The 10818-nt window shown below is 41.4% G+C and overlaps 1 pseudogene; it reads right to left on the reverse strand.

The window, feature by feature from the left end:
• Positions 1-2226: 2226 nt before the first annotated feature.
• LOC141249071 (uncharacterized) lies at positions 2227-9258 on the reverse strand (annotated as a pseudogene).
• Positions 9259-10818: the final 1560 nt, after the last annotated feature.

Raw genomic sequence — 10818 nt, forward strand, 5'->3', positions numbered from 1 at the left:
TGTTATAATATTAATCCTTGGTATTGTTAAACAATCAATGTATGTAATACTAAAACAATGTGATAAACCAAAATAACATAATAAATAGTCTACATGTCACTCTTTTATTGATTCAGACAAATATCGTCTTTTCATTAAATTTGAATAACTTTTCATATGTATCAATTTTTAAGAGCATTGTTATTTTTGGAATACACCTACATGACATATATGTGGCAGAAGTTATTCTAAATTGGAAACAAAATATTTTATTTTATACAAAGAAGTTTTTTTAGTGTAGTTACAAATTCAACGATATCTTTATATTTGATTATAAAATATCTTATAAAAAATAAATAAAATATAAAATATATATAATCATAACTATAAGGAAAAAAGTATTATATAACCACAATAACTATTTTTATATATGAAAAAATATTAACTTATATTCTAACTCAATATTGATATACTTTTATTAGCATTATTTTATTTATATATAATAAAAACTTGTAATAAATTTATAAAGGAAAAGTGTCAGGTGCAAACAAATCTTATGGTGTAAAATGAGAACAAATAAAAATGCATGACGGAGGTCCAAAAATGCATGTTGGAGGTGAAAAAATGCATGTCAATAAAAATGCGTGTCGGAGGCCCAAAAATGCATCCCAATAAAAATACAAGCCGAAGGCCCCTTTATTCATCTATGTTTTATATGTATTTTTAATACATTAACATGCACTTTTAACATATATGCGTACATTTTTCACACATAAGCATGTACTCTCAACAAATAAACTTGCATTTTGATTATAAATGAAAGTGCACGCTTATGTGCGAAAAATGTATGCTTATGTCCAAAAAGTGCATGTTAATGTGTTAAAACTGAATACAAAATATACATGCATAAAAGGGTCTCCCACATGCATTTTTATTTACATGCATTTTTGAACTTTCATGTTGCATTTTAATTGACATGCATTTTTTTTACCCCCGGCATGCATTTTTGGGCCTCGGGTTACATTTTCTTGAAATGGCCGATGATCTTTATTCTCATTTTACACCATAAACACTGTTTACACCCGAACCATATTTATAAAATATTTCATTTTAAATATTATATTAATAAATTGTGTATATCTCACTCTGGTTAAACTAATTAAAAGTTTTTCGACGGTAAAGATCAAGAGGTGAATGTTGGACCACTAGTATTGGTCCAGGCCCAAGAAGGGGGAATCGGCCCACTATGAAAAGGCCCAAGACCCAACAAGTGTCTTCAGCTATAAATAGAGAGATGGAAAGTTGAAAGTGACGGATCACTGTTCATCCTTGCCTCTTATAGCAAAACGAGAGCTCTCCTTCACGAATTCGTATACAATCACTACATCAGTTTACACCCAGTCTTCGCGAGCAATCTTTTCCTTCTCATTCTGCCTCACGCAATTAAGATGTTATTTCATATTACTTCTACACGAATGAATTCTAACTTGAGCGTCGGAGAATCAAATCCAGAGGCCTCCCTCCTCTGGGTTTGATACGCAGGTACACGAAGACGTACAACGCGAAACCTCTCATGATGTAGGAAAATCCTACAAGGCTCGGATCTAGAGTTCAAACCTTTCAAACATCAAGAACAAGTGTTCTAGATGTTATCCTAGCTTGGAAACAAGCTTGGATGCAAAATAGAGATAGAAGTGAAATGAAAACAAAGGAAATAAGTTCTTGAGTGATTCTTATTCACTCTTGCAAGCACCTTGGACTTAACCTCAACACAATGCAAGCCAACAAGAAACAAACAAGCTATAACACAACACAACTAGGGGATATACCACCTAGAGCACCATGAGTTTCCCTAATCAAGTTCATACAATAACAATCACACAAACAAGATATAATTGGGCAAGAGATACTGGTGTTTTTAGTTGCTCAACCAACAAACCAAAGTGGCCTTCAAATGATAGAAAGGAGTCTATGCTCAACTTACAACTTTTGTGTTTTTAATCAATTCAAAGGCCCCTAAAAATGAGCTATCTCTTGGCTTTTATACCAAGTGAGAGCCGGCCTTTGAACCTCATAAAGTTCACTTACTTAAGACCAAAATACCCTAAGAAATGTTTCATAACAAACATAAGGAAACTTGTGCAAAATGCACTTGAAAGTGACATAGCCGGCTAGAGGGTCTATCCGGGTATGTCCAAAAGTGAGCTCTTTGTAGCTTGACTTGGTCCAGAAATGACCAAGTGTTCTTCATGGAATTTGTGGAGAAGAGATACCTCTTTGACATATCAAAAGAGTAGAGGCAATGGGCTTCATTTCCTGGTCCAGATTAAGAGCTAAAGTGGCATGCATAACTTGATCTTTGATCCTCTTAGCCATGGCTCTTGTGATTGCCCTTTGAGGAGTTGTTGATAGGGATGCTCCTGCATCATTCCCTCCTTCTTTTGAAGGGCCTGACCTCAGGCCATCTTCAGTATTGATGATTGGAGCCTCTTCTTCTTGTTCTTCCCCTTCACTAGCTTCTTCATCAACATTCTTGAAAAGAGTAAGGTCTCCAATGTTGAAAGTGGGATTGACTCCATACTCTTCTGGAAGGTCGATGACATAAGCATTGTCACCAACCACTCTTAGCACTTGGAATGGTCCATCCCCTCTTTGGTGAGAGCTTGGAAGTCCTTAAGTTGGGAAATCTGTCCTTCCTTAGGTGCACCCACACTAGATCTCCTTCTTTGAGTATGACCTTCCTCCTATGCTTGTTCTTTGCCTCAGCTACACTTGTGGCTAAGCTCTCCAACCTCTCTCTGGTCCTTTCATGTAGCTCCTTGATGAGTTTAACCTGGTTCCCTGCACTATATTCACACTTCTCTTTGCTAGGCAAAGGAATAAGATCAAAGGGGGTTAGAGGGTTAGTACCATACACACACATAAAAGGACTTACCTTGGTGCTTGAGTGTGTGGCCCTATTGTAGGCAAACTCAACATGTGGCAGAATGTCTTCCCATGCTTTAAGGTTAGTCTTAATCAAGGCTCTAAGCATGGTGCCTAAAGTCCTATTAGTCACTTCAGTTTGTCCATCAGTTTGGGGGTGACTAGATGTAGAAAATAAGAGCTTGGTTCCTATCTTTCCCCATAATGTTCTCCAAAAATGACTAAGGAACTTAGGATCCCTATCACTAACTATGGTCCTAGGTAGGCCATGTAGTCTAACAACCTCACTAAAGAATAAGTTGGCTACACTAGTTGCATCTTCAGTTTTATGACAAGGTATAAAGTGAGCCATCTTACTAAACCTATCCACCACCACAAAAATAGAATCTCTGCCCTTCCTAGTCCTAGGTAACCCTACAATGAAGTCCATACTAATATCTAACCATGGGGCACTAGGGATAGGTAGTGGTGAATACAAACCTTGAGGTTTCACTTTGGATTTGGCCTTAAGGCACTCAATGCATCTTTTAAGCACATGTTCTATGTCTTTAAGCATGTGAGGCCAAAAGAAATGGGAACTCAGTATAGCATGGGTCTTGTCCCTACCAAAATGTCCCATTAAACCTCCTTTGTGATATTCCTCCACAAGAAGAAGTCTAAGAGAACACTTAGGTATGCACACCCTATCAACCTTGAATAGAAATCCTTCAAACAAATAAAACTTGCCTAAGGGTCCCTTTTCAAGGCAATGAACATATATATCACAAAAATCAGAATCATTTCTATAAAGCTCTTTGATGTAGGTGAATCCTAACACCTTTGAATCAAGGGTGGTTAGCAAGTATGCCTCCTAGAGAGTGCATCTGCCACTACATTGTCTTTCCCTTTCTTATACTTGATAATATAAGGGAAAGTCTCAATGAACTCCATCCACCTACCATGTCTCCTATCAAGCTTGTCTTGGCTTCTAAAATGCTTTAGTGACTCATGGCCAGTATGCAAGACAAACTCATTAGGCCACAAGTAGTGTTGCCAAGTTTTCAACACCCTAAACAAAGCATACAACTCTTTATCATATGTAGAGTAATTTAGAGTTGCACCTTTGAGTTTTTCACTAAAGAAGGCAATAGGTTTACCTCCTTGCATCAGCACACCTCCAATGCCCACTCCAGAAGCATCACATTCCACTTCAAAAGGCCTTGTGAAATCTGGAAGCACTAGTAGGGGTGCCTCGGTTAGCCTTGCCTTAAGCTCTTGGAATGCCTCTTCTTGGCTGGTTCCCATTGGAAAACAATGTTCTTCTTTGTAAGCTCAGTAAGGGGTGAAGCAATGGTGCTAAAGTCCTTGACAAATCTTCTATAGAAGCTAGCAAGCCCTTGGAAACTCTCACTTGTGTTGCACTAGTTGGAGTTGGCCATTCTTGTATTGCCTTAATCTTCTCCTTTTCAACCTCCAAACCCTTGGAACTCACTACAAAACCTAAGAATGAAACAAAATCTGAGTAGAAATCACATTCTTAAGGTTAGCATACAAAGAAACTTGCTTGAGTTTGGATAGTACTTCCCTTAAATGATTGGCATGCTCATGGAGTGACTTTGAGTAGATAAGAATGTCATCAAAGTAAACCACCCACAAACTGCCCAATGAAGCTTCTTAGGACATGATTCATCAACCTCATGAAGGTTGAAGGAGCATTGGTAAGACCAAATGGCATGACAAGCCACTCATACAACCCAAACTTAGTTTTGAAGGCAGTTTTCCATTCATCACCTTCCTTCATTCGGATTTGGTGGTAACCACTCTTGAGATCAATTTTGAGAAGCAAGATGCTCCATGGAGCTCATCTAACATGTCATCTAACCTTGGAATTGGATGCCTATACTTGATGGTGATGTTGTTGATGGCTCTACAATCCACACACATCCTTAGTGTGCCTTCCTTCTTAGGCACCAACAAAACTGGCACGGCACAAGGGGACATGCTTTCCCTTATGTACCCTTTCTCTAACAACTCTTGGACTTGAGTTTCCACCTCTTTACTTTCCATAGGATTCATTTTGTAGGCTGGCCTATTAGGAAGTACCTGCCCTGGAATGAAATCAATTTGATGTTCAATACCTCTTAGTGGTGGAAGTCCATTGGGTAGCTCTTGTGGAAACACCTCATGGAACTCATCTAGCACTTCTTGGATGGACTTAGGCAATGTGTGGCTGGTGCTTCTGATGTTAAGGTGTGATGCTTGACCAAGCTCATTAGCATAACATCCTTGGGCAGAAATTCATCCCTTGGAACTTCCTTGAACACTAGCATGGAGTATTGTCCTTGGAACTTGGAGATGTGCAAAACCAGGGGCTTGTCCTTGGTCTTAACCTCTCTTTTGTTACCATCTTTCCCTTAATCCTTGGCTCTCTTAGCCTCAGCTGCTTCCACAATTTGAAATGGAGTCATAGGTTTCAAGGTAATCAACTTGCCATTAACCATGAAAGAGTACTTGTTAGAAAAACCATCATGTGTAACTCTATTATCATATTGCCATGGTCTTCCTAAGAGTAAATGACAAGCTTGCATGGGTAATACATCACAAAGAATAGTGCCCACATATGAGCCTAGCTTAAAGGTCACATTACATTGCTTGTGAACCTTGAGTTCTCCACAATCATTCATCCAATGTAGTTTGTAAGGTCTAGGATGCAAATGGATGGCAAGTCTAATTTTTCTATCAATTCACTACTAGCTATGTTGCAACAACTACCTCCATCAATAATCACATCACAAACCTTGTCTTTTATCATGCATCTACTATGGAAAATGTTCTCCCTTTGGTTATCTTCAACCAATTCAGTTTGGACACTTAGAACTCTTCTACAAACTAGCACTTCACCATGTTCATAACCTATCTCCTCTGATTCTTCCCCTAAGTCCACATCTAGGTCATTACTAGGTTCATTATCTTCATGCTCACTTTCTGATTCATATTGTCCCATAGCATTAATAAACATAACTCTCTTGTTAGGACAATCTCTCATGAAATGGCCCTTACCCTTGCATTTAAAGCACTCTAAACTACTAGATCTAGGGTAAGGAATATTAGACACATTAGGGGTTTAGAAGTACTCCCTGAATTGCCCATGGCTTGGCCTTGGGGCTTAGGTGGATCCCTTTGTGGATAGGTTCCTTGGGTGCTTGAGTAGGGGTGGTGCTTGTCTTGTTAGCCCATGGGGTGCTTGATCCCATTGGCCTAGAAGTTGGCCTTGTTGTTTGCACCATCCTAGCCTTCATCTTCCTTTCAATCTAAATAGCATTATGAAATAATTGTTCACTAGTTTCATAAGGATACATGTCTACCTCATTGGAGATGGAAGGGTTCAACACTCTTAGAAACCTTGCATTGGTGGCAATTGGGTCTTCTCTGATGTTGGCCTTGATCATGGCCATATGCATTGCGTTATACACTTCCTCCACACTCTGATTTCCTTGCCTCAAGGTCTCTAACTTGTGCCTTAGCTCCCTTGCATGGTGCTCAGGTACAAATCTTTCTCTCATGACCCTCTTCATTTCATCCCAATTCTGGATGGGAGGCTCTTGTCTTTCTCTTCTCCCCTGGACCAAGTTATCCCACCACAACATAGCATAATCTTGGAATTCAAGGATAGCAAGTTGTACCTTCTTTTCTTCATTGAAGTTGTGGCATGACCAGATTTGGTCCATCTTTCTTTCCCATGCCATGTAGGTGTCCGGATCACACTTGCCCTCAAATGGTGGAATCTTCACCTTTATCTTGCCAATGCCATCCTCTTCTCTTGGGCTAGGCACTTGCTCAAACCCTTGATCATGTATTGGTTGCCTTGGAGCTGGTTCTAGATGGTGTACTGGGGCATGTCTAGGGGCTTGCTCAAAGGCTTGCTCATGTCTAAGTTCCCTAGGAACATACCCATAAGGGTGCTCATTCCTTTGGAACCTTACCCTCCTTCCTCTGCTTCCTCTTTCTCCAAATCTCATGTACCTATCATCCTGAAACTCATCAACAAAATCATCACTATATCTATTCACATTAGGAGAATCAAGTTAGGAAACTCCCTTTGGTATTGCATAGGTGATGGTCTTGCTAGGGGTGAGACATGTTCTCTAGTTGGTATCCTAATAGGCTCAGGTCTGTTTATGGGTGAGATGGAGCCTATCCTCACATCTTGTCTAGGAATAGGAGCATGGGAGTGTGCATGAGAGGGTTCCCCAGGTTCATACTGGTTCCTTAAGATCCTAGGGGAACTCCTTGGTGATTTCTGTTTTGACTCCAATGTTGCCATTCTACTAGAAAGCTCTTGGTGATTTCTAGCTATGGTTTCATTAAGGGTCCTTATGAGTGAGGCTAGGTCTGGTTGAGGGTTGGTGATACTTTGTTCTGAGTTGATCAAAGGGTTCACCTCCTCTTGTTGAGAATGATGAGGTGAGCTAGACATTGTCACACAAACAACAAGAAAAGATGTTAAGTTAGAGTAATAACTTGTGTTTGAGTTGTGTCTTCTCTCACACTCAAAGATAATCTCACAATCTCTGCTCAATATAGTACCTTATAAGTGTGAAATGATTTGAGTGAAGCTAGATTAAGTACACTTAAGGATGCAACAGAAATAATAGTTATAGCATGCAGTTTAGGTACTTAGGCAAAAACAGAATGTTTAAGTGTGTTTAGCTCAAGAGGGGCGAAGGACTATTACCTTAGTTTTAGGTGAACAAGAAGCCCTTGGAGTCCCTTTGTAGTTGCCTTCAAAAGTGCCTTGGAAAAAGGCTAAGGATTGTGTTTAGGAAGAGAAGTTAAGTGAACCACCTTAGGTGCACTACTTCCCTTAAGGCTAAATGGTGCCGTGTAGATATGATGTTGACACTAACTTGGCTCATTGGTTGACTGAGTTTAGGACCCTGACTTGGTCAGGTCTTTGTTGTGTCCTTTAGTGGGGGAGGCCCTCTTCACTTTGCACAAGTCACTTTCCAATTCGCACGGTGAAATGAGGCTGCAACTCTTGGCAAACTTGCTTGGTGATAAACTTTTGTGAAAGTGATGTTGACCTTTTACTACTTCTGGAAGGATTTTCTTTGCCTTGGCCAGAACGATCTACTCGGTGGATTTGGATGATTTTTGTTGCTGTAGAAAGATCAAGACCTGTACTTTACACTTTGTTCATATTATTCTTGAAGATGGTTGTGTTTGGTAGGGCTAAAAAGGCTTGACTTTTGGTGTCTTGCTCGGAGCTGGTTCCCGGAACAAGGCACCGGGTCCCGGTTAATGGTTGGTTTTCCTTGGCACTTCCTAAGCTTAACTTAGGGATTTCCTTAGGCAACTTCCACACCTTCAACCTTGGTTTTAGTCCTGCAAAAACTTCAAGCAATCATATTAGTTAGACCAAAGAAACAAGGCAAAGAAAAGGCTAGCTTTTTGTGGGTTTTCAACAATTTTTTTTGTCTAAGTGTTCTTGCTAGAACTTTGCAAGGCACTTGTTTTCGATTTTTCTAAGGGTGAACAAAGGATGAACTCACTGAGCTCTGATACCACTTGATGTAGGGAAATCCCTACAAGGCTCGGATCTAGAGTTCAAACCTTTCAAACATCAAGAAACAAGTGTTCTAGATGTTATCCTAGCTTGGAAACAAGCTTGGATGCAAAATAGAGATAGAAGTGAAATGAAAACAAAGGAAATAAGTTCTTGAGTGATTCTTATTCACTCTTGCAAGCACCTTGGACTTAACCTCAACACAATGCAAGCCAACAAGAAACAAACAAGCTATAACACAACACAACTAGGGGATATACCACCTAGAGCACCATGAGTTTCCCTAATCAAGTTCATACAATAACAATCACACAAACAAGATATAATTGGGCAAGAGATACTGGTTGTTTTAGTTGCTCAACCAACAAACCAAAGTGGCCTTCAAATGATAGAAAGGAGTCTATGCTCAACTTACAACTTTTGTGTTTTCAATCAATTCAAAGGCCCCTAAAAATGAGCTATCTCTTGGCTTTTATACCAAGTGAGAGCCGGCCCTTTGAACCTCATAAAAGTTCACTTACTTAAGACCAAAATACCCTAAGACATGTTTCATAACAAACATAAGGAAACTTGTGCAAAATGCACTTGAAAGTGACATAGCCGGCTAGAGGGTCTATCCGGGTATGTCCAAAAGTGAGCTCTTTGTAGCTTGACTTGGTCCAGAAATGACCAAGTGTTCTTCATGGAATTTGTGGAGAAGAGATACCTCTTTGACATATCAAAAGAGTAGAGGTAACGGGCTTCATTTCCTGGTCCAGATTAAGAGCTAAAGTGGCATGCATAACTTGATCTTTGATCCTCTTAGCCATGGCTCTTGTGATTGCCTTTGAGGAGTTTATGATAGGGATGCTCCTGCATCATCTCATCTCCAAGAAGCATCCTCAGTCGGCGCGAAGCCTCTTACCTTCAAGAAACATCCCCATCCAACGCGAAGTCTATTACCTTCAAGAAACATCCCCATCCAACGCGAAGTCTATTATCTTCAAGAAGCATCTCCAGTCAACGCGAAGTTTCTCAAGTCCCTCGTGTAGAGTGTTGACTACACGAAGTTTTCAGGGCTCCAACACTGGCGCCGTCTGTGGAACCTTTTCACGAAGCTAAGCTAAGACATGGTACGTTTAGAGGGTCTCCCAAGTGACGACATTCGCGAGGAACGATCACGGTCACCAGCTAGTTCACGACCGGGACGTACGTGGATTTCTCAGGAAGAATTCGAAGACTTTCAGAACTAGAGAGAATATATGGCAAACCAGGCCCGGTCCGCGGACGGATCTCGCCAAGATAGGGGTACAGTTGACGACACCCCCTCATATTACTATTCGCGCGGAACCTGCCCAGATACATACAGCTACCGGGGTCAAACACCGTACGGCTCAACGCGTAGACATGATCACGAACAACCACGATATCCACCACCATCACCACCACAGCCGCCCCGAGAGCAGTTGTACCCGGAACATTTTGCAAGATCTCCGCTATACGCTAATGCCCCACCACCATTTCCCTATGACCCATATTTCCCTATGCACGCCCAGAGACAACATCGTGAGCCAACTACAATCTTTGCCGACCACATCATGCACGCCTCAGTTCGCGGCGACTTCAAGTACCCGTCAGTGAAGGAATACACGGGCAGTGAGGACCCGTCGAGCACGCTAGTCGATACCGGTATGCCATGCTTGCCAGCAATGCCGACGACGCAGCAATGTGCAAAGGTTTCCCGAACACTCTGTCTGGGGCAGCCCTGAGCTGGATCCTGGCCCTCCCCAAAGGAATCATAAACAATTTCACCGACCTGCAGAGTAGATTCCTCAGCCACTTTAACGCCTCGCGTAAACAGGAAGTAGTAATGCAACATACCGCGGGCATCCAGCAAGGCCCGGACGAGTCTTTGGCCGACTATGTAGCGAGATTCACGGCCGTGTTCATCCAAGCCACCGATTTTAAAGATGACACGGCCAAGTACGCGTTCCTTTGTGGACTGTGCAACGGTACAGAAATCAAAGACCGAATGAGCAGAAAGAAAGGCCTCACGTATGAAGGCATGCTAGAAAGGGCTCACGAAGAAATCCAAGGGAAAATGATAACGGGCCAGAATTCACAAAGTTCGAGCCAGAGAAACCAGAGTCCTAAGAGACATCACGAGCAGGGCAAGCCAAGAAAGCAGGGATACGATCCGCGGATGCATGTAAACCAGCCTCGCGACCATGAGGGGAGATTCCAGGCTCAAAATCTCATGGCTAATGTCGCTCAAGGGGGCATCCAGAGGGGGAAAAGGCCGGAAGAACGACGGACAATGTGGTGTGAAAGACATAACACCAAGAATCACGACTCCTCGGACTGAATGATCGATCAGGCAGGAGGCCGAC

Source organism: Phyllobates terribilis, unplaced genomic scaffold (assembly GCF_046119375.1).
Source record: "Phyllobates terribilis strain yellow unplaced genomic scaffold, ASM4611937v1 Scaffold_4277__1_contigs__length_62738, whole genome shotgun sequence".
Classification (NCBI taxonomy): Eukaryota; Metazoa; Chordata; class Amphibia; order Anura; family Dendrobatidae; genus Phyllobates; species Phyllobates terribilis.